This window comes from Mus caroli, chromosome 7, assembly GCF_900094665.2.
Source record: "Mus caroli chromosome 7, CAROLI_EIJ_v1.1, whole genome shotgun sequence".
NCBI classification, from domain to species: domain Eukaryota; kingdom Metazoa; phylum Chordata; class Mammalia; order Rodentia; family Muridae; genus Mus; species Mus caroli.
In genome coordinates this window covers 135124016-135148841 of record NC_034576.1, presented here as the reverse complement: position 1 = coordinate 135148841, position 24826 = coordinate 135124016, and the positions used below count along the sequence as shown (strand labels likewise).

The 24826-nt window shown below is 40.7% G+C and overlaps 1 protein-coding gene and 1 long non-coding RNA gene across 4 annotated transcripts in view; one reads left to right on the top strand and one right to left on the bottom strand.

Moving 5' to 3' along the window:
* The window catches only part of Zranb1 (zinc finger RANBP2-type containing 1), a 54720-nt gene extending 37949 nt beyond the window's left edge, over positions 1-16771 (bottom strand). For 2 of the 3 annotated variants that reach the window (XM_021169126.2, XM_021169127.2), the window contains exon 1: positions 16373-16771. The gene's annotated coding sequence lies outside the window, so the exon portion shown is untranslated. Of the gene's footprint in view, positions 1-1248; positions 2244-16372 lie in introns of those variants that run through there. The other variant, XM_029479543.1, reaches the window with a different exon arrangement.
* The window catches only part of LOC110299439, a 40976-nt gene continuing 32692 nt past the window's right edge, over positions 16543-24826 (top strand). Inside the window, exon 1 of the long non-coding RNA XR_002378458.1 lies at positions 16543-16910. This is a non-coding gene — a long non-coding RNA (uncharacterized LOC110299439). The remainder of the gene's footprint in view (positions 16911-24826) is intronic.

The following is a 24826-nucleotide window of genomic DNA, read 5'->3' as shown; positions in this document are numbered from 1 at the left end:
GTCTGAGCAGTGCTGAGTCAATTCCGATCTGTACTACTACTGTAAAGGAAACAGTGAGATGATCCAAATAAGTAAAAAAAAAAAAATAATAATTACTTATAATTTAATTTAAAATCTTTTTCTGTTGTAACTGCATTTGTTAGGGTTTTTCCCACTTCCTTCAAAACCAGGTAATTTAAGTAATCTTGTTTAGACATTTAAAGTGGGGGGGGGGGGAAATGCATGTGTGCTCGGGTGCAAATGTACGCATGGCAGCCAGATGACAACCTCAGGTATGATCCTCAGGAACACCATCCACCTCCTTTGACAGGCTCTCTTACTCGGCTGAAGCTCACCAATTAGGCTAAACAGCTTAGTCGGCGAGCCCCAGGGATCCTCATGCCCAGCCTCCCTAGCACTGGAGTTCCAAGAACACAACATACTGCCTTTAAACCTGAGTATAGGAATCAAACTCAAGTTCTGTGTTTACAAAATAAATGCTTTACCACTGAGGCATTCTTCCAACCCCTTACTTAAATTTTTAAATTTTACTTTGTACACTGACTGTACACATCTAATGGTGATCTGAAAGTATGTTTAATGGCAGGGAACTATAATCATACAAGCATACATAAAGTGGACAACAGAAATTTAATGGCAATATTCATATTCATTTGACAGGCCCTTTAGTTTTTCAGAAATAAAATGTAAATAAATTTCTTATTCATGGTATTTGAAATTATCATGAGAACTAACCAGTACCCCAGAGCTCTTGACTCTAGCTGCATTTGTATCAAAAGATGGCCTAGTCGGCCATCACTGGAAAGAGAGGCCCATTGGACTTGCCAACTTTATATGCCCCAGTACAGGGGAATGCCAGGGCCAAGGGGTGGGGGTGGGTGGGTGGGGGACGGGGTGGGGAGTGTATTGGGGACTTTTTGGATAGCATTGGAAATGTAATTGAGGAAAATACCTAATTAAAAAAAAAAGAAATTATCATGAGCATGCACAAAGATACTATTAACAAAAACAAATGTCATAAACATATACTAAAGCAATTCCATTATTTCATTAAAAATGAAATTCATGCTTGCTTTGATACATGTTTGTATATGCTTGAACTGATGCTCAACTAACAGTAATGTAATCTGACTTTAAACTTTGTGGAACCTGTACACTGTCATACTTAAATTTTCAAGGCTGACAAAAACAAAGAACTGCCACTGACAAAACCCTATTGGAGCAAGATGGCTCAGTAGTTAAAGGTACCTGCTGCCAAGTCTGACGACCCGAGTTAATTCCTAGGATCCACACTCTAGATGGAGAGAAGTGACTCCTACAAGTTGTCCTCTGGCCTTCCCATGCTTGCCAAGGTATACAACTCATACAAGGACACAAAATGAAAATTTTAATGTAATAAAATTCAAAATAACAATAATATCAAGACTGCCTTGGAGGCAGAGGTCAATGGAAAGCATGTTACCCATATGCAAGGCCCTGGGTTAAATTTCAGCACTATGTAATTATCATCACGACTATCATAATGAAGAATTTTCCTGCCCATTCTCAAAGTATAGGTAGAACTGCAATTCCAAACTGAAATTCAAGGAAGACAAGAGAAGTACACTAGACTATTTTCAATAGAAATACATACTCTGGGGAGTTGAAACTTGACAGGATACTGAGTTTTAGTAACTGGAAGCTATGTTCCATTAGAGACACTCATCTCAGAGAGCCATTTTTACCTGTGCCAATCAAAGTAAGGACAATGTAGAATTTTACATTCCTAAGAATTAACACTGCCATTTTTCTTCCTGATTTTTCACATCATCTCTTGAGGTATATAAAATTATTTTCAAGGCAACTAGTTCTGAGAGTATTTTTTAACAGTTGTTTTCTTTTTTACTGTGCATGTTTGTGTGTCTGTGTGGGTGTATATGCACATAAGTGCAGGTGCCTACAGAGGCCAGAAGAGGAATTACAGATGGCTGTAAGCTGGAAACCAAATCAAGTGCTCTACCACAAAATACATGCCCTAAACCACTGAGCATCTATCCAGACCCCAGCTCTTAAGACATAATGCTTCATTTTGAAAAGGAACTGTGAATACATATCATGTTAAGTTAACATGTTATAGATAAGTTGTTTAACTTAATAATTCTAATACTCTATGCAATTAAGGATTTCAAATTCTATCCAAGGATTCATATTTCAATTAATCGATACAATAAAATCTGCATAACACAGGTTTTTAAAATATTTTTTTATCTCTCGGATTTATTTATCCATAAAACTGTATGTTTTGCACTTGAACCAAGTAACATTTATCTTTTTTTTTTTTTTTTTTTGGTTTTTTGGGACAGGGTTTCTCTGTGTAGCCCTGGCTATCCTGGAACTCAGTCAGTAGACCAGGCTGCCCTTGAACTCAGAAATCCGCCTGCCTCTGCCTCCCAAGTGCTGGGATTAAAGGCATGTGCCACCACTGCCCAGCAAGTAACATTTATCTTAAGAGACACAATTATGTCCACTTTTTCTTTAGTCTTCATTTGGCCTGGGGAGATTGTTCACGGTTTCAAAGCACTTGGTGCTCTTGCAGAAGACTTAATTTCAGTTCCCAGCTGATTGTGTGTGTGTGTATGTATGTATATATATATACATACACACACACACATACATACATACACATATATATATATATATATATACTCATTCAAGCAAAACACTTGCACATAAAATAATAATTTTTCAAATATGTTCTCCTACTTAATTATGTAAGCTTTATTTATGAAGTGTTAATAAACATTTAAGAAACAAAACCAAATTTAAGAAACAAGGCCACATTTAATTCATGCCTCAAAACAACAGGTATTATACTACCAATCCCGACCCTCTACTAAAGGCCTTATACAATGAGATGGCAGTGTAGCTCAGTGGTGAAGTGCTAGCCTAGCATGCCCAAAAGCTCCAGGTCACCTGCATCACTATAAAGAAAGCAAAACAAAATAAGCAAACAAAGAAAAGCTCACATGTGAATAATCTTCATCAAGTACCAACTCTAAGAAACAGACAACCTCAGTTGCCAGTACTTTCAAATAAGAAACTATTCAAAAGAAGAATTAAAGAGGGCAATATTAAAGTGTTTGTTTGTTTGTTTGACTTTTTTGTTTGTTCTGGTTTTTCAAGATGGGGTTTCTGTGCGTAGCCCTGACTGTCCTGGAACTCCCTCTATAGACCAAGCTGGCTTCAGAGAGCTCTGGCTGCCTCTGCCTCTCTGCCTCTCTGCCTCTCTGCCTCTCTGCCTCCTAGGGCTGGTAATAAAGGTGTGTGCCACCACTGCCCAGCTCTTTTAACTTTCTTAACATAAAATTAACTATCTGTACATAATTATTAATATAAAGCTGTGGAGATTTACAAATGCTCACAGGCATCTTAAAGGACTACACAAAATTAAAAAGAGGGTATTCCACACACAAATTTCAGATTATCTTAAAATATCACAAAGTGATTCTGAATTATATAATAAAAAAAACTGAAAGCACTGCTTGACTCAAGCCAAAATCCCCACTCAATTTCTCTTTTCTCATCTCCCTATATCACTGTCTTCCTTACAATAATCATGAGGAAAAACAGTAGTGCTACAGCAGTATCCTGTTGCCATGGAAAACTCCCTAACTAGAAATCTAATCCCATTCTAGGCCTCAGATAACTTACCAAATCTCCCATTAGACCTTTTATCTTCCTCTCAGAAGAAACTCCTATCCTGACTTCTTCAGTTTCCACAAATGACACCGTTCATATCACTATACCTAGCTGAGAATCTCAGAATCACCTTGAATTCTGCCTTCTGTCCAAATTTTCTTCCAGTGGTTTTCTATCTGATCAGTTATTTGCTTCTGCCCCGCTGGCATCAATCCTTCCTCAGTTCAGGTCAGAACTACTACTATCCTAGCCTCCCCAAGTATCTTTGTTTTCTAAATATATCCAGCTGTTGGTTACCACAGCAATCCTCCTGTCTGAAGCTTTCTCTAACAATATAAGCTCTCAGCTCTCTCCTGTAACACACAAGCCTACTCATCCACTTCTAAACACACTACACATACCCTCAACTTCTAGATATGTCATCACTCCCAAAAATGCAAATATGAAGCCATTGCCTTAGATGTGCTCATCCTTAAAACTCAGTTACCTCTCATCATTTTCATAGGATGCTCTCTGATCGCTCCAAGGACCTTTCAAGCAACCAAACTTTTACTGACATGCACTTACTGCATCTCTTCTTAGGATTAATTTCTAGAACATCAATTCAAAAGTTTCTCTTCCTTCATTCACTCCCACCAATTTTCAAACAGGTCAACATAGGTTTCTGAAACCCCATCTCAGGGATTTTAGAGACAAGACCTACAGACCAGACACTATATTTTATAAGACCAACAAAATACAGATCACATCATATTCAGTGACCTGGGAAAAAAGCAACAGTGAAGCTTCTGAGCAATCTCAGAAGAAATTATAGAGTGAGATCAATTCCATGGATATAGCTGCAGAAGCATCAAGACCTTGATGAAATGTGCTTACAAGACAGTATTAAATTTGTTGTCTTGTTTTGTTTTTTTAAAGCAAGATAGTGCATGTCTGTAATCATAGCAGTTGAAATCAAAAGACAGAATGACAACAAGCACAAGGCCAACCTGAGCTACAGTCAAACTGTGTCTCAAAAAACCAGTGGCTGATGACATAGCTGAGCAATGTTACACATGCCTGTCATGTTCCAAGGCCCTGTATTTAATTTCTAGTACCCAGCACTATTTTAAAATAAATAAATATATAAATAGTGCCAAGCCAGACAGCAGAGCTAGAGAAACCAGAAGGAACCCCATGGCATACAAGGAAAGACAACACTTTATCTAGAGAACCTAAAATGAATAATGCCAAAAATCTTAAAAACAAACAAACAAACAAACAAAAAACCTAAGTACTGGAAGCCCTCGAGAATAACTGAGGTTGAATTTCCAGCCAAGATTTCAACGTTCAAATCAAGTTGATTTAAACAAAGCAAATGAAGTACCTTCTTTCTACTTGAGATTTTAGGCTAGGGTTCATGTTTGACACATTTCAGATATATTCCTATCTAGTTAGCCAGATTATAAACTATACTCGATTTCCCCAAAATAATCTATACTATAATCTTACCATGGCAGTTGTGTAAGTATCAGCAAACATCTAAAGTGTTTCATTGAAAATCATGATCTTTACTGTGTCATCCTCCCATTCCACACCCCCCCCCCCATAAATTTTAAACAATGGGCTGGAGAGATGACTCAGCAATCAAGAGCAGGGCTGCTCTTCCAAAGGACCCAGGGTCCACTCCCAACACTCACATGGTCAACCATCTATAATGCCAGTTCCAGGAAATTCAACATTCTCTTCTGGTCTCCACAGGCACCACCCACACAGTTGTGAACAGACAAACATATATGCAGGCAAAACTTCCATACACATAAAGTAATAAATAAAGATACATAAAGTAATAAATTTTAACTTATAAAAACAAATAAACAGATAAATATTGATCATGTAGACACATGCCTGAAATCCCAGTACTGGAAAAGTACAAGCAGAAGATTATCAACTTTCAGGCCAGCCCGGGCTGCATAGCCAGTATGACAAAAATAAACAAACGTGCATTGCATAAATACAATGTAATTTATAACATAAATAATATAATGTGTGCAATAAAATTATAAAACACTTCTTTCTTGCTACTTTGACATTTGGAATATAAATAACTTATGGGAAAAATACAACCTGTCCAACAGCATAGTCTAGAGCCTTGTGATCCTATAAGCCACAACTAAACACATTGTTCTTATTAGACTTCAAAAACTGCCTTTGGCTTCCTGTATTTCTCACTAGCTATCCTCCCTTAATCTGTGTTGGCTTTTATTTCTGATTTTAGGCACCAAGAGTTCTTTGGTCAACACTTCTCAAACTACCAGCTCACTCTCTTAGGAATTTCAATAACTCTGTGGGTTTTATTTTTATTTTTATTTATTTATTTATTTGCATGCATGCATACATGCACACAGCATTCAACAATACACCTGTAGGTCAGAGGAGAGCTTTCAGGAGTCAGTTCTCTCTTTCTACTATATGTACTACAGGAATCAAATTCAGGTCATCAGCTTTGGCAGCAAATACTTGTACCTGCTGGGCCAGTTGACCAGCACCAGTCTGTGGGGTTTAAATACTACCTATATGCTGATGATTTCCAAATTCTACCCAAGTTCAGATTAATGAATCCTGCCTACAGAATATCTATTCAACTATTTAGTATACATCTCAAACTTAACATATCCAAAACTGAATTCTTCATCAGAAATTCATGTTTCTTTTATTTTTTTGGAATTGGAAAATAAACACTTTCATTGAACATCTGAAATTTTGTTGTGCAGCTAATATTCATTAATTTCTGTTGTTTTCTAATAAAATGTGAAGGTAGTATCCCAAGTCTTGCTCACTGCACATGATTTGCCAGATGTCCTGAGTGCTTCTAATTATTAATTATCAACGGTTTAAAGGCACTAAATTCCTAAGAATAACAAACTGTTCAGTAAGTGTTTGTTCCATTCTTTGCTACCTGAAAGTATTCTATACCAGACTTCTGTATTCAAAATCTGAGCAACCTGAACTACTGTGACAATCTATGAGCTGATTATTTGTATTAGCAGTACATAAAGGGCATAAGTACAAATTTTTTACAATCATTAATTTTTGGTAGTGGTACTAAGGAATAAAACCCACAGCTTTGCATGTACTGGCAAGTACTCTGAGCTATAGTTCCAGTCAATTAAATATCTTCAGAAAATACTACATACATCCTCTATAGAACTCATTGTTAACTATTGCAGAGTCACCTGTTATCAAACACTGAACTGAACAAAGAAAATAAAATAAACTCAAGTTAAGTAACAACTATCAGAATGACACCGGCCACCCCAGCACTGTGCTATTATTTAACTGAGGCAATTACCCATACTACAGCTAGAATACCTACCTTCATTCCAAATAGAGCTGTCTTTCTTTCAAATAGTTTAATTATGTGTGTGTGTACATGTTGAGTGCTGGTGCCTTTGGGGCCAGAAGTATTGGACCCCGCCACCCCACCACCACCACCACCACCACCCCGGAAACTAGAATTACATCACACTCTGAGTAAGCTGATGTGGATACTGGGAACACAACTCCTGTCTTCTGCAAAAGCAGATTATCTTAACCACTCAGTGTTCTCTCCAGCCCCACTAAAATTTGCTATTTTAATATGGTAAGAATACATTAATTATGGAAGGAAACATAATAAAAGAATTCTGACAGGTTTCCCACTCGTAATTAAACAGAAACTAGCAATCCACTGGTGAGAATGAAAAATACCTAGAAGATAGTTATTAACAATTTTAGCATGTAACAATAAATAGTAAGTGACATTTCTTTTCATCTATCTTCTAGTCATTTCAGGAATTCTATTTACTTACCAACTTTGTTTAAATACAAAATTAATTTTCTCTAAGCATTTCAGTTGCTATATAGTATGAAAAAGGAGGCAAGAAATACTACATATACGTCCTTCAACCATATAGTAAACTCAATTTTACCATAATTAGAGTCATGCACCTCAAATTACAATCTCAAAAAAACTAATCATCTGACAGCTTGGAAAGAGTAGATGGATAGAACTAGTTAAAAAATGACAGTCTTCTTAGATGTGCATGGAAATGGGACAATTAATCTTGAGAGTATATTCTCAATCCAGCATTTAAATATAAAAGAGGGCTGGGAAGTTCAATCTAGCATGCCTGAAATCCTGGCTTCCATCCTGAGATTCATAAAAGAATAAGGCAATAGGCTTAACATGCTCAAAACTTTTCTCATTATTCCAGAGACTACAAACAGATTCCCAAATTACAAAGTACCCTTAAGAAGGCCATTGGAAAGTATATCTAGCTCACTAACAGCAGCTGATATCAGATGCTAAGGGGCTCCAGTTTGACAGGGATAGGAGTTAGTGCCTGGAAATTTTACATAAAGTATAATATGAAACAAGGTTGTAAAAGGTAGCAGAAGCAAACAGCTAAAATACCCCAAGGCAATGCCAACTCCAATTTACCATCTGTTTCAAAATACCAATCCCTCAAATCAATTCCAATTCTGTTACTCATTGGAAATATAAAAGTTATTTGAATTAAAATTGTGTTAAAACTCATAATTTAGACCAGGTAGGGGGACATGTATCTTTAAACCCAGCACTCAGGAAGAAACTGGCAGACCTCTGTGAGGTCAAGGCCAACCTGGTGTACAAAGCAAACTTCACGCCAAAAAGGGTTACACAGTGAGACTCCCATCTCAAAATAAGTTATTTAAAATTCCTTACTTAATAATGGAAACTAGACTAGATCATTTTTCTCATGGTTCCTATAGTGTGCCAATAAAAACAGAATGAAGATATTTTTTCTTTCATTGCAGAGACAACAAAGGGCATCATGCAGAAGAGTGCAGAAGAGCAGCAGACTGAAAGCACTGTTTGTTCTAAGTGGGTGAGCACTAGGCCAACTTTGTCTATGTCACAATTCTGCCGAAGTCAGCCCTGTTCAACAAGTAAACAATAACAGCTAATATTGCTAAGCATTGTACAAATCAATATATTAACCAATTTATTCCTCAGAACTATTTTCATATCCAATTTTAAAAACGGGAAACAAAACATGCGACTATCCTTAAAACAAAATCACTACGTGGTACAGCCAGAATCTGAATCCAGGCCTTCTGTATCCAAGCACACACATTCAATGGCCTGTTCCCACTATCCAAAACTTGAACTATTAATTTGCCTTTCTTGCTGAGCAATCCTTCTTAGACTACCAATAGGCAATACCTAAACATTTTGAGAAATAAAAACGAAAACAAAAAACTTGGTGATGTACTTCATTCATATCTTGTTTTTTTAGATTGAGAACTACAAAAATGATGTCTAAAAAGTTGAACATGGGAAGGGAGGGGAAAAAAGTTGAACAAGTAAGTAAAACCTAGATATTTTTTTAAAAATACACTAAATTCAGCACCTATAATGGGGGAGTGGGGGGGCTTGGGGGCCTCTTAGAAGGGGGAACACAAAATACCCATGGAAGGAGTTACAGAGACAAAGTTCCGAGTAGAGACTGAGGAAATGACCATCCAAAGACTGCCCCACTTGGGGATCCATCCCATAAACAACCGCCAATCCCAGACACTATGGCAGATCCCAACAAGAGCTTGCTGACAGGAGCCTGATATAGCTGTCTCCTGAGGGGCTCTGCCAGTGCTTGGCAAATACAGAGGTGGATGCTCACAGTCATCTATTGGACAGAGCACAAGGTCCCCAATGAAGGAGCTAGAGAAAGTACCCAAGGAGCTGAAGGGGTTTGAAGCCCCCATAGGAAGAACATCAATACAAATTAACCAGTACTCCCAGAGCTCCTTGGAAACCAGCAATCAAAGAAAACACATATAATGGTGGAACTCATGGCTCTAGCTGCATATGTAGCAGAGGATGGCCTAGTCGGCCATCAATGGGAGGAGAGGTCCTAGGTCCTGTGAAGGTTCTATGCAGCAGTATAGGGGAATGCCAGGACCAGGAATGGGAGTGGGTGGGTTGGGGGTAGGGGATTTTCGGAGGGGAAACCAGGAAAGGGGATAACATTTGAAATGTAAATAAAGAAAATATCTAATAAAAAAAAAAAATACACTACCCGGGCAGTGGTGACACATGCCTTTAATCCCAGCACTTGGGAAGCAGAGGCAGGCAGATTTCTGAGTTTGAGGCCAGCCTGGTCTACAAAGTGAGTTCCAGGACAGCCAGGGCTATACGGAGAAACCCTGTCTCGAAAAAAACAAAACAAACAAACTAAAAATACACTAAATTCAGCACCTATAATGGGGGGTTATGAGGGCCTACAGACAGCCTGACTTTAGACCAGTATACACCAGTCCAGATTTTAGAGAGGGGGGGGGGGGAGATTCAACACTCAAGAAACAGAGGCAGGCAGAACTCTGTGAGTTGAGACCAGTCTGGTCTACATAGTAAGTTCCAGGATAGCCAGAGCTCTATAGTGAGACCCTGCCAATCTAAAAAACCAAAAACCAAACCAAACCAAAACAAAACAAAAAAATGCTATGTTAATAACAATTTAAAAGCCTTCCATTTTTATTAAGCCAAGTGAAAGAGTGAGTCTATCTTAATGGTATGTATACAAATCTCAGAGCCTAAAGATGACCATGCTTTAAAGGTAAGCATGCAATGATTGCCCATATGATTAGTAAGCAGACTATGTATCTGTTAGAGACAAAAATGTAAACTTGTAAAATAAAAGGCAGCCAAATAATGTGCTCTCCAGCATAGTACTACACTACTTAGCAAAGCCTCTCCCTGTTCTTCTGTGTAAAGCTCACTTTTGAAAACAAATGAATTTATTTTGCAAATATCTTATTTCCAAAGATGATGAAAATTAAATTTTCCATTTCCACTATCGTATATTGAATTAAGCTCAAATTTTAAAACAGAACTAATATTTAATCTGTTACTACATAACAGACCTGATCTCTGTTTCTAATGCTGCCATACATCTACAAAGTATACTACCAGGAATTAAAAGTACCAAGTAATATAAATGGTAATAGAAATAGAACGCTATCAAGCCTCTGACCTGACTGCCAATTATAAGATGTAGACACAGAGGCACAACAACAACAACAAGAGGAGAGGAGGAAGAGGAGAAAAAAGTTTATATAGAAGCACAAATCTACAAAATACATTGAGCTAGACATAGTGTACAAAACTTTAATCCCACACAAGTGAGGAAACAGAAGCAGAAAGATCTCTGTGAGATCAAGGCCAGCCTGGTCTACATACCAAGTTCTGGGCCTGCAATGAGCCAGAGTAAGAGCCTGTCAAAAAGTAAAAAAGAAAAGAAAAAGGAAAAAGCTGGGCCTGGTGGTACAAGCCTTGATCCCAGCACCAAGGAGGCAGCGGCAGGCAGATATCTGTAAACTCAAGCCAGCCTGGTCTACAGAGTGAATCGCAGGAGAACCAGGGCTACACCAAGAAACCCTGCCTTGAAAAACTGATTAGGCAGGATGGATGGATAGACAGATGGAATTATATATATCCAAGTGAGATAAATAATTAAATCAACAAGTTGGTTCAATATCCCAAAATTAATGGAACCTATCAAGTCAATGGACTTAAAGAAGAAGAAATGCAAATTCCTATCAAGCTATATAGAACAGCACTAAAAATTCAGTGACAGAAGTCATTTTAGTATGTACCAATAACCCCAGCATTAAGAGGCTAAAGCAAAAGGACCATGTTTAAAGTCAGCCTAAACTATACAGAAAGACTTTTTCTCAGAAGAAAAACAAAGAGCCTGCATAGAGAACTTAACTTGCTAAAGAACATTTTGAAAAAAGCCTACACTAACATCACACTTAATAGTGAAAATACTATGATCAGTAAGCAAGACAATTATCTCCCATAATTCTTAGCTAAGTGCACTATGGTTTGTTTCTAATATTCAACAATGAAAAATTCATTTGTCTTCAATCAGTATCTGTATATGGCAGCTACTCATTAATAAGTCAATAACAACTCAATATTCCAGTTATCAAAGGAGAACATTCCCCAGAAAAATAAAAAGTAGTTCTAGAACTGCAGTAGCTTCCCTATTTAAAAATAAACCTTACACTAAGTATAGGGACACACAGCTATAATCCCAGCATCAAGAGGCTAAGGCAAGAGGAATCACAAATTCAAAGCTAGTATGGGCTACAGAAAGCAAGCCTCAAAAAGAAATCAGGGGAGGTGGGGTATGACTTAATTCAGAGCTAGAATGCTTACCTAACAAGCACAAGGCCCTAAATTTGATACCTAGCACCATAAAAATAAATATGACAGAGAGACAGATAAAGAGCTAAGCTTTAGCTTCATTAAATACAAAGAGAAATAAAAGAAGATTCATTATATGTCCTAAACAAGAAAGCAAAGAATTGAAGTGGTTTATTTTTTAAAAAAAATCACAGCAATTATACTGTCTTCTGAATTTCAATTGCAAATGTGTTTTTGCAGCATAATATTTATAAGGATTCTTTCTTTCATCTACACAACAGGGATTTTGCCATACGTCTAAAAAATGCTGTCCTAAAATAATCAACTTATAGTTGAGAATAATTAGACTTAAAGTTCAGCAAATTTCAACATACAGCAGTGGCAGAACCCACTGCTTGAATGAACATCCATATTCAAAAAATTAGGCTGGAAACCTTAATTCATCTAGTATTTTGTAGTTTAGCTCTTAAATTTATATTTATAGTCAGTTTGAGTTAAAATTTATAAATGATATGAAGTAAGGGATCCAACTTAATTATTAATAGGATAAACTGATCTAGGTTTCTTCTTATTACTGGCATAGGTCTATGAAAGTGCTTTTTACAAATTCAAATAGCCTTGTAAAAACACCCAGCATTTCAGGAAGTTTATTAAAGGTTAGTTTTATCTCCAGTTACACTGGAAAGATTTATGAATCTTAAAAAAAAAAAAGGTTCTTATATAAACAACTTTTGGGGGCTAGATGGCTCAGGGGTTAAGAGTTCTGGCTGCTCTTCCAGAAGACCTGGGTTCAATTCCCAGCACCCACATGGCAGCTCACAACTGTCTGTGACTCAGATCTCAGGAGATCCAACATGCAGATGGTGTACAGACACACATATAGGCTGAATGTCCATTCCCATAAAACAAAGGTTAAAAAGTACTATTTTTAAAAAACTATAAATTTAACTATAAAATTTTATAATTTTATAAAAATTAGACAATTTTGGGCTGAAAAGCTGGCTCAGCATTTAAAAACAGTGGCTGTTCTTCCAGAGGATCAGAACACACACGGTGTCTGACAAGTTTCTACACCTCCAGTCCCAGAGTATATGACACTCTCTTTTGGCTTCCAAGGGTACTACATGCATGTGGTACAGTCAAACATGCAGGCAAAACACCCATACACACAAAATATTTTGAAGGGAAAAATATTTTGACAAACTATAAAAGGGTGAGTTTTCACAGAAGGCAGAGACATTATCAGGAGAATTTACTGCCAAGAAACTTACTCATACTTACAACAGAAACACACACACCTATTTTCCAAATGCCTAAATATCCACATCCCTACTACATAACTACATGTATTAGCTTTGGTATTTAAGAATAATGTAGGCCAGTTTTATGTTTTCTTCCAACAGGGAGCAACAAAATCCTACTCCCCTCCTCATCAGCCTTTTGATCAGCTGTACAGTCCATCAGCATCTGAGGTTAGAAATCCAATAGGCTTCAGATTACTCCCCCTTCCTATGATGATAAATGTCATCTGCAATGACACTTACAAATACAAAATAGCCACCTTTCATGTCACTAGTACCAAAGCCAAAGCCAAGTAACTATCTTAGACTCAGGGAAAAACAGATTTTCATTTGAGTAACACAGCACAGCCAATGGGAAATGTCAATCCCTTGTATTAGTAAAAACAGTACTAACAAATGTAAACAAACTGACCACGTATTTTTATGGTATGACCATAGTTTCAAATATTTTCTCTCATAAATCATCAAAAATCCCAGAAACTCCAGTAGTAGAAAGCATACAAATTGTATATCCTGAAATACCTCTGTAGCCAGAAATACTTTGTCAGACTATATTTTCAGAGCCAACTATACTGTCTCCATAGATACAAACTCATTTCTCAGAGCCTTAAAAAAATTAACACCAAATCTCGGAGCCTTAAAAATATAGTTGGAAAACAGAAGTCATAGAAAGAAATCTACACTACCATAGACTAACAACAACAATAACAACAAAGGGTGGAAAGTCTCATACAAAGGAGCAAACAGGTTCCTCCAGGGTAAGTTCTCAAAGGGGTTCTTAGGAGATAGCACTTAACTTGATGTACAGTAAGAAAGGGTAAAATAAATAAAGGACAAGAAGAGGGACTTCACAGAAACAAAAGTTTAGTTGGACTGAGCTTCACTTAGGAAAGAAGAAAGATTAAAGGAGAGAGAGAGAGAGAGAGAGAGAGAGAGAGAGAGAGAGAGAGAGAGAGAGACCAAACTACTGAGAAATTTAAACACCAAAAGGAGTTTGAATTTTTTTTTTTCATTTTTATAGGTTTATTTATTGTGGTAAGAAGTGAATGTGTTGGGTACTTTGTTTTTTGGTTCTGTGGGGGATTTTTGTTTTTATTTTTGTTTTGTTTTGTTTTAATCAAGTTTTCTCTGTGTAGCCCTGGCTGTCCTGGAACTCATTCTGTAAACCACAATGGCCTTGAACTCAGAGATCCTTCTGAGTGCTGAGAATAATGGTATGCACCACCACTGCGCCTCAGAGGTGCGAGTGTATTTAAACACAGAAAATATACCCAAGGTATAAAGAGGACATGAAAATTCCAAATAAACCACCACAAACTGGAAGAAAAAAATGTTCAAATAAGAAGGTATTTCTAGGGAAGAGGGGAAAGCCATAAGCAATGCTCAAATAAAACCAAACCAAGTTATATAAAAAGTTAGCATCCTACTTTTGCAACTACATTTAAGTTTTAACTGATTTAATAAAAGCAATATAAATAAAACTACATGTAATGGCTCTCACTGAATCAATTACACATAAATCAATTTACCTCAAACAATGTACATCTGAATCAATGTTCATACTCAGACTTACTTTAATTGTTTGTTTGTTTATGGTTTGGGGGGGAAAGGTTTTCTCAGTGTAACCCTGTCATGGAACTCGCTCTGTAGACCAGTATGGCCTAGAACTCAAGAGACCCACCTGCCTCTGCTACCTGAGTGCTAGGGTTAAAGGCGTTCACCATTCACCACCTTGCCTGGCTTAATCCTCAGACCTTAAAAGCGATATGCCACAATCCGTATCAGTACACAGTTATGGATCAAGGCCAATTAGTTTAAAATATATTACCATGAGCTGTAAGTTCTTCATACAACCTCAAGAGTAAATAAATGGGTGCCCCAATGCTCAACGGCACTAATAAAAGGTTGTTAAAACAGCAACCAGGAAAAAAACTCCCATGGCGTTCAAATAACATCCTCCCCCCAAAAAAGTAAAATGTCTCATTACTGCCCTACCTTTTAACCCCTCATAACCCCCCCAAAATGAAAAAGTTACAAAAATTTAATGAGACTATTTTAAGAGCCTCCAAATCAAGAGAGTGGCTTCCAAATATACTTTCGAAATACTTCGTTTAATTAAAATAATATTTAACAGGATCCAGCTTTACTTTTCCCAAGCATAGTTCAGTCGACTTTCTAACGGCCTCTGTCACAAAGATCCTCGGGTCTCCCCTGTTTTCTCTATATAAGCCAAGTCACCCATTTTTGATCAACAGAGGTACCATGCATGTAGCAAAAGTTGGTAGGGAGTCGACTGAAAGAGACTGCGGGGTACAGGAGCCACTCATTATATAACACTTCCAAGTATTTGTACATCACGTTTATTAACACCATCACAGGTCAACTATACAGAGACCAAACATTGCAAGCAGTGGAAGGGACTTATAGAAAGTGACTTAGGGGGTAACCGAAAGGGGAAATCCAGGGGTTGAGATACAAAATTCTAAGTAAGGTGGTTTCAAAACCAGTGTCTCCAAGATAATGGGCGGGTTTAAACTTCTGGCTTAACGTAAACTGCCTCTCCCCGGCGCTAACAGCAAGTATTACAGCTCTTTTTGACCAGCCAAATTAGAGCAGAAAACCAAAACAAAACAACAACAAAACCCACAAGGTAGGTGCACAGAGCGGTCGTTACCGGGAGCGGAGTTCCAGCTGCCCGTGGCCACCAGACATCAACTTTCACCCTGATTTGCTGAAGGCAACCGGAGGCCACCGTATGAGGGGAAAGAAAGTGGCCAAGGGACCAAAACACAAGTTTGGGGACCAGCACCAACTTAGAGCGACGAATCCGGGTGTTTACGGCCTACTAAGAAGTGGGAATAAGACCCACACACTCGGACTCGGGAGGGATCCCGGTTGCCGGAATGAGGCGGGCAGAAGGGCAGCGCCAGCCGCTGACGAAGGCGGCCAACTGAGGTCGGTAAACAAGCCGGGCGGCCACTCTCCCTCATCTCCCGGGTTGTCCCCGCGCTGGGAAGCCCAAGATGGACGCGCGGCCGCGGACAACCCCGGGCCTGCGATGAGCTATCCCGCAACGCTGCCGCCCGGAGGCTCGGCAGCCTGCTCCCCGCGACGCCCCGTCAGGCCGCGGCCGACCCGCGAGGGGCCTGCGGCGCGGCGCCCCCAACCCAGGCCCGGTTACCTGGCGGCCGCGGATCCTCCTCCTCCCCGTCTGACGCGCGGCGCCCGGCGGCCGCGGCGGCGGCGGCGACNCCCGCACGGCCAGCGGCGACGAGCCGAGCCCGGCCCCTCTCCGCCTCCCTCGGCGCCGCCGCCCACCCCGCTGCTGCCGCCTCCGCCCTCCCGCCTCAGTCAGGACATGTTCTCCGCGGGCCCGCGCGCGGCTCCCAGCGGCCCGAGGGGCGGAGAGGCGGCGCGGAGGCGGGGGCCGAGGCTCGGGGACAGGGGCGGAGCGGTCTGGGGACGGCCTCGGGCGCAGAGGACTCCGAATGGCGGCGGTCAGGACCCTAGAGCTAAATAAACCCCGCGGCGGCCGCACAACGTCAGGAACTGGACCTCGCTGCTCACCGTCCTGTGATTGGTCCCGAGGCCTCAGGAGGCGCAGCCAATAGGCGACCGCCTCTTTCCCGGCGCAGGAGCGGGCTGCGGCCGTGACGTCAGCAGCGTGCGTCCTGATTGTGAGGCTAAGGCGCGCGCGGTCCCGCGACGCGTCCTCCCGGGTGAGTGTCTTCAAGTCTAAGTGCAGGATGCACTTGGGAGGTGGGAGCCGTCTTCCCCTGGCCGCCGGCCGCTCTTTGCTGCAGAGTCGCCAGAGCTTTGAATCAAGCGTGAGTCTTGCGGCTCAGAAGTGAGCTGTTTGCTAACTGGGAGACTGCTTGGCCGTTCCTTCGGCTGTTTAAAAAGTTTTTTAAATTTCAATAATTTGACCCAGGCTGTCGTTCTGGGGCTCAGGCTTGCCTGGAACTCTTAAACGATTTTCCTGCCTCAGTCTCCCCAAGAGCGCTGAGATGACAAGCCTTGCTTACTTGGCATTTTATTTTGTTTTTAGACGAGGTTCTCTTGTAGCCCGATTTATTTCTAACCCCTCTAAATAGCTGAGACTGGCTCGGAACTCTTAAATCTCCTGCCTCGGCCCCCGGAGTGCTGCATTTACGCCACCACTACGCTTAGCTTCACCTAGCCCTATTTCAAACTTTTTCAAAATGTAAACTGCTTGAAAAGTAATGTGTTAGGCAAAGGCAGGTGGATTTCTGAGTTCGAGGCCAGCCTGGTCTACAGTGAGTTCCAGGACAGCCAGGGCTACACAGAGAAACCCTGTCTTGAAAAACCAAAAAAGAAAAGTAATGTGTTAAAGGCCGTAGAAATAGTTCACTGGGTAAAGTTGCCAAGCCTGGCAGCCTGAGTTCCATTCCCAGTACCTACAGAGTGGAAGAAGAAGACCAACTCCCACCGTTGTTCTCTGGGTTACACACAAAATAAATAAATGTAATTTTTAAAAAGATAGTCATATGGGGGCTGGAGAAACGGCCAGCGTGTAAGAGCACTTTCTGCTCCCAGCAGCCACTGCAGTGGAGGACAGTCACCTGTGACTCCAGCTCCAGGGGGTTCAGTGCCCTCTTGTGGCCTCTACCAACACCCACACTCACTTGCACAAACACATAATTAAAAGTAAAAATAATTAATTAGAATCTTGAAGGAACATTAACAGCAATCTGGGAGGGCATTTAGGAGTTGTTTGGATACCTCAGATCCAAAACGATGACCACGTTACTTGGAAGTTTGATGTTTCCCAAACTTGAGTGGGAATTCACTTTGTGAAGCTGCCTTTGGTGTCTTGAGTTATTTGCATAAAATGGTATAAGACAGCTGTACCATGGCCATCAAAGAACAATACTTTGTATAACTTTCCCCTCACCAACATCTTTCACAACCAGTGCGGTGCTTCCTCTCCATAGCCATTGCTATGGGGTAGAGGCCTTCAGCAACCCCCACCTGGTCTGAGAACGTATCCATAAGTTTAAATGGAAACAACAACACAAAACAACACATTCTCAAGGATATAATTAATTCATTTATAGGTAGGATCCCACGCTATTATATAAAAACAGTAGTTCAGCTGACACTTTGGAAACACTTTCTTTATGCACTTCCTCTTCCTGAATCAAAGCTTTATAGCATGTTGCCTCCAAATAAACACCAATCACACAATAAGATGTCCAAGTTGTAGCTTATTTTAGTCAGAAAATGGATATGATTTAGAGGAAGCTTTTAAATTTGATTTACTAAATGTCTTGTAAAAAAAAAATCTGCACCAAGAAATAAACACACAAAGATAAGGAAGGACCATCTTAGTGGTAAAAATGATAGCACAGAAAGAGGCTAAGTCAAAATAACCACAATTGCAAAGCGGGATTGCTAAGTAAATTAAAGTGAAAATCAACTTATAATTGAAAAGGAGAACAAAGTCTAAAGACTGCATTGAAGACAAAAAGACTCTTGATAGGCATCTAGTAGTTCTCAGACCTAAGGTGATGGATCAGTATATAAAGTGCTTTGAGTTCAGTCCCCTGAATCCATGTAAGAAAGCCAGGTTCATGCTTATAATGTCAGTGCCAAAGGAGAAGACAGGAGAACCCCTGAGCTCCATAGCCAGCCAGTTAAGTCTAGCTCCCAGACAAGTGAGAGATCCTGTCTTAAAACACAAAAGTGGATGTTCCTGAAGGATGGATGACACCCAAGGTATCATTTGTCCTTTTGGCCCCAGGCCTGTATACACACATAGGAACATATACAAAAAAAAAAAAAAAAAAGTATTAGTTTTCAACCATAGCAACACATTAGAATCACTAGTATGGCTTTTTAAACATGGGCTCCACCTAAGAGGAGAATCTGAGCATAGATAAGTCTTAAACACCCTTCAGCTACTCTGAAGTGCAGCCAGGTTTGAAAACTACTGATGGAGTCCTACCCCCAAAGTCTGCACATGGGGACACCGATACCTAGAAATATTAAGTGATTTAACATGCTAACTAATAGAACAACTGACTTGGTCATAGTTAAGAAACTAATTTAGAGGCCTGAGAGTTCTCCCTGGTGGTAAACATGCCACAAACATGATGACCTAAATTTGGTTCCTGAGATTCACATGGTGGAAGCAAAAAACCAAATCCAGTGGGCTGCTCACTTCCAGGCACACACATTTAAAGAATGAAGTATTTGAAGGCACCAACTGTAATATTTTAGTATGTTTCTTAGAACCACCATGTGTTGTGTCTGGCCAGCAGATCACAGGTCTGGGTTCGAGCCTGGAAAGGCATTTTGGAAACCTGGAAGAGAAGAGGGACTAGGCGACGAGAGAAAGAAATGTAGCTAAGTCAAAGCAGATTCTGATCAAAGCTCAATTTTACTATATCAGCTCGCAGTTATGAAGGAGGGAAACGGGGGGGGGGGGCGATTCCCGCCAAATAGTCCTGGAGACCAGTAGCAGGGTGACCACGTGTATGGCTCCGAACAGTAAAGTGGCAGGTTCCAGCAGTGGGCGTGGCAGAATGATTGAGCCGGCAAGCTCCATCCAGGTGTAAACAGTGGAACCATTAAGGCTGGGGGAGGGGAGGCTACAACCATGGTCATGTATAGGGGCAGTATCATATGTTCTACCTTTTCTGTTAGGTGTTTCCTGAGCTACCTGTGGAAAATATAATCCCATCATGTTTTCTGGTTTGCCATTTTAGGGCTTCTGTTTCGTTCTGTAATAGTGGAAAGCAAGGATTGGAGAAGTGGCTCCGGTAGGACTGGACTCCAGTTCCCAGCACCCATGTTAGGCAGCTCACAACTACCTGTCACTCCAGCTCCAGAGGATCCTATGCCTTCTGGATTCCAGGAGTACCTGCACTCATGCACATGCCCACACACATATACACATACTTAGAAATTGTGTATGTGTGTGTGTGTGTGTGTGTGTGTGTGTGTGAAGGGAGAGAGAGATAGAGATGGAGACTCAGACTCTCTGGGTATCACTGACTGAACTAGACTTTGCTATTTAGACCAGGCTGACCTCTTAACTCACAGGAGGCTGCCTGCCTTTGCCTCCCAGGTGCTAGGATTAAAGGCATGCACCACCACGCCCAACTTAAAATATATTTTTTTAATAGTCACAAAAAGGGTTTTGCATGATAAGGTGCCATATGAGAACTACCTTCCTGGAATGGAATGTCTGTGATACATAGCTATAGAAATGGGGACAGAAAACAATTGAGAGACACAGAGCTAAAACCTAGGTATCCAACAGGAGTGGAAAGGAGGGGCAGAAGTGGAATGCAGTGAGTGATGAGACTCACTAGAGGAAGCCTTTGTTTAGAACCTTTCCATTTATGGTTTGCCAGTACCTGAATCTGGGGCAACAAAAAGAATCAAAAGTCAGAGGACTGCATGACTGTGCTATGAAGACCATTGGAACTCCTGGACAGAACTAGATAAGGTGAGGTCAGTTGTGTACTGATCCAGGATTCAGAAGAGTGCAGCAGGGCCTTGTTAGGAGCAAGGAACTAGGCTGACCCTGGACACGAACAGCAGAGGTGTCTGTCTATAGAGTAGTTACTGTGGAATTTCCAGAGTAGGAAAGAAAGAAAACTCCCAACAGAAAAAGAAAGGTGGACATTGCAAAATGTGCAACATTCTTGAAGGTGCAGGTGTAGTGAGCCTCAAGTACATTATTCCCAAATAGTATTGGAGCATGCAAATTTTGAAACTCAGAACAAAGAAAAGGTCAGTGTATTTGACAAACAGCTTCACTGACCTTATAGAGAACAGTTCTCAGTAGGATGATGGGGACAGATGCCAAGTTTCAAAAGCTGAAACCGAGCGTGGGTTTTGAAGCAGTGATTACAGACTACCAGTCCAGGCGCTTTGACCAGGAGAGGAAGGCAGGAAATAGAGGACCAGCCACAGTGAAGGATGAGGCCCAGGCAAAGGTTTTGTTTTCAGTATATCTGAGCACTTTTGCAAACAAAGGAGAGAAGGTGGAGGGAAGTCAAATTCAGAGCAGTCTTTTGTTGCATGTTGGCACTTATAACAAAGGACACTGCTTTTTGGGAAACTAGTACTTTCCTGTGGCCTTCCTGGATGCCAGCCACAAACTGCATGGAAAACAAAATCTCCTGTGAGCAGACAAAATATACTTGTGAAGCATCAGACATAATATAGCTCATCTGGGGCTGGAGGCATGGCTCAGTGGGCAATAAAAGCACTTGCCACACAAAGCTTTTCGGCCTGGGTTCACATCCTCAGAACCTATTTACCGATGGGTGTTCTGTCTCACATCTGTAATCCCAGTGCTTTTCAGACAAGATAGGAGGAAGAGATGAACAGGCGATTCCCCTGTTCATGGGCCAGCTAGTATAGCATATGCAAAGGTAGATGTATTAGGGTTCTCTAGAGTCACAGAACTTATGGATAGTCTCTATATAGTAAAAGAATTTATTGATGACTTACAGTCGGCAGCCCAATTNCCAACAATGGTTCAGTCGCAGCTGTGAATGGAAGTCCAAGGATCTAGCAGTTACTCAGTCTCACACAGCAAGCAGGCGAAGGAGCAAGAGCAAGACTCCCTTCTTCCAATGTCCTTATATTGTCTCCAGCAGAAGGTGTAGCCCAGATTAAAGGTGAGTTTCACCACACCTTTAAACCCAGATGAAAGGTGTAGCCCAGATTAAAGGTGTGTTTCTTAAACTCGGAGATTTAATCTTCTGGAATCAATAGCCACTATGCCTCAAGATCTCCATACCAAGATCCAGATCAGAATCTTCTATCTCCAGGCCTCCAGATAAGGGTCACTGGTGAGCCTTCCAATTCTGGATTGTAGTTCATTCCAAATATAGTCAAAACCAACCAGGAATAGCCACTACAGTAGACAACAGAGGGAGCCTTAAAGTGGAAGGTGAGCTTCAACACCCAAAGTTGTCATCTGACCTCCACTTGGGCCTTGGCATATGCATACTTTTACTCACATGAATGTGCATGCACACACATACATCATATATATACCACGTCTCACCCTGGGGGCAGGAATTAATGCTTATAGTATGGTAGGGGGAAGAGGAAACCCTAGAGGACTGAGAGAAAGAACAAGAAACAGCCATGTGGGCTGGTCTGTGTCTACCCCAGGCATACACGCTAGCTGGCACGCACTCTTGTGCATAAAGACTAACCACATGCCTCCTCTGCAGCTCCCTGTTTTCTCTCTTCCTTTCATTCTAGCCATCACTGTTTAGTAGTTTAAAACACCCAATCACAGAGTATGGAGCTATATAGAAAGAGAACAAATGTTCTTAAATGTATACAAATCCCAGTCTTGGGATAGTAAGAGGACCAGCCCATTACTGGTCTAATATCATATCCTCTGAGCCTTATTGCATGGATCTAAAACAGCTTCCCAGCACACAGCTTTGGTGTTTCTTCCCTGGGTTTCCTACAGCAATAGGAACAAAGCACCCTATGGTTAGACTAAAGTGTGTCTAATAACTCTCTGACCAGGTGTCCATATAAGCTAGACTCACTGAGTTGTGAGAGAATTGTTGCTATTTTATTGATTCTTTTTAAGTGAGTGCAGCTCAGTAGATGATCTCTTGTCAACGGTGCGTGAAAATCTGAGACTGATGGTCCATAAGACCCAAAGAGGAAGAGGTCAGGGAGAAACAACAAAGAGGAAGAGGTCAGGGAGAAACAACAAGACATGCCAGGGTCTGAAATAAATTCACTGTGTATCATCTGAACCTAGAGCTGAGAGTGGCACAAGCATGAACTTTGGAATCAAACAATCCTGAGTTCACTTAGACTCATCTGCATCTGGTGCCCTGCTCTCTGAGTCCCAGCTTCTTCAACAGAAAAGCACAAAGTACAGCCAGGCATTTCAGTGCACGCCTTTAATCCCAGCATTTGGAAAGCAGAGGCAGGTGGATATCCATGAGCTTGAGGCCATCTTGGTCTACACAGTAAATTCTAGGATAACTAGAGCTACATAGAGAAATGCTGTCTGACTCAGAAAAGGAAAGAAAAACAAGCAAACAAGAAAGAAAGAAAAAGAAAAGAAAGAAAATCACAAAATACAATTTTCCTGGTAGTTACTGAGGCCCTAGCAAGGTAAGAGACAGGAAGTCATTGGAGTCTTCACAAGCACTTGATTTGTTTTCTATTTTGTTTAATCAGACAATGGTTTTTGGAGAATGAATCTATACCAGACACTGTATGAAGAANTGCCAATGTAGAGACAAATAAGGCTGTCTGTGTCCAAGCTGATGGAGGGGGTAGTACCTAACCCAAGGGTCTTCATCCTCTCTAGCAGGCCCTGAACTTGGATGGGAAGGAAAATACACATTGATTATTAACCAAGATGTAGCATGTGCATCACTTATTAGCACAACCAGCAACTGCAATAGCTTTAGCAGACCTATGCTTAGCACCAGAAGCATAGATTCTGTCTCCAGTTANCTTATGGTTGTGTCCATCTCAAAATATGATTTATATTCACAGCTTCAAAGCCATGGTAGCTAAATGATCTGTCATTGGATCTGGTCATTTAATATATTATTGAAGCATATGAATGAATATTACAGGCTTTAAAAATATTTGATAATATTTCAATTTAGTCAGTTTCCTTNTAATGCCATTCATTTTGTGCTTTACAAAAAAATTATTCTTCAGCTGGGCGTGGTGGCGCACGCCTTTAATCCCAGCACTCGGGAGGCAAAGGCAGGCGGATTTCTGAGTTCGAGGCCAGCCTGGTCTACAGAGTGAGTTCCAGGACAGCCAGGGCTACACAGAGAAACCCTGTCTCGAAAAAACAACAACAAAAAAATATTCTTCATCATCATCATCCCAGAAGCTAGTAAGATGGCTCAGCAAAGGCACCTATCACCAAGTCTGATTAGCCTGAGCTCAGTCATCAGCACCCAAATGGTGGAAGAAAAGAACTGGCTCCTGTAAATGTCCTCGGATCCTCACCTTCACATTCATGCCAAATTCATATTTGCTTGCTATCTCTGAATCAATAAATAAATGCATATTTTTCTATTTAAAAAAAGTAATTCTGGCTTGTGTGGTAGTGCATGTATTTAATCCCAGAACTTGGGAGGCAGAGGCAAATGGATCTCTATAAGTTCCAGGCCAACCTGATCTGCATAGCGAGTTCCAGACAAGACTGTTTTGTGAGACTACCCCATCTCAAAAAGAATAGTAAGTAAAAGACTTGCCACATAAGCATGAGGACTTGAGTTCAAATCCTTAGAACTCCTATAAATGCTGGATGAGTGTGGTGGCCCATTCCAGGATTCAAAAGGTGGAGAAGGCATTTCCAGATCAAGCCCGCTAGCCAGAGTTTTTAAGCTCTTGGTTCTAAAGTGTAGAACAACCAAGGAAGGCACCTTCACACAGGTCTGTAAGCATGTCTGCATAGATATGTATACTGACGTACATGCAGACATTCATACATGTACACACAAACCACGTATTTGAGCAGAAGGATAGCCACATACTTAGGGAAAAGAAACCAGAGGTCAAGACCTGGGCTTAGCAGTATATGCCTAAAATCCCAGTACTAAATAGGTGGGTCAGGAAGATCAGGGATTCAAGGCAATATTTT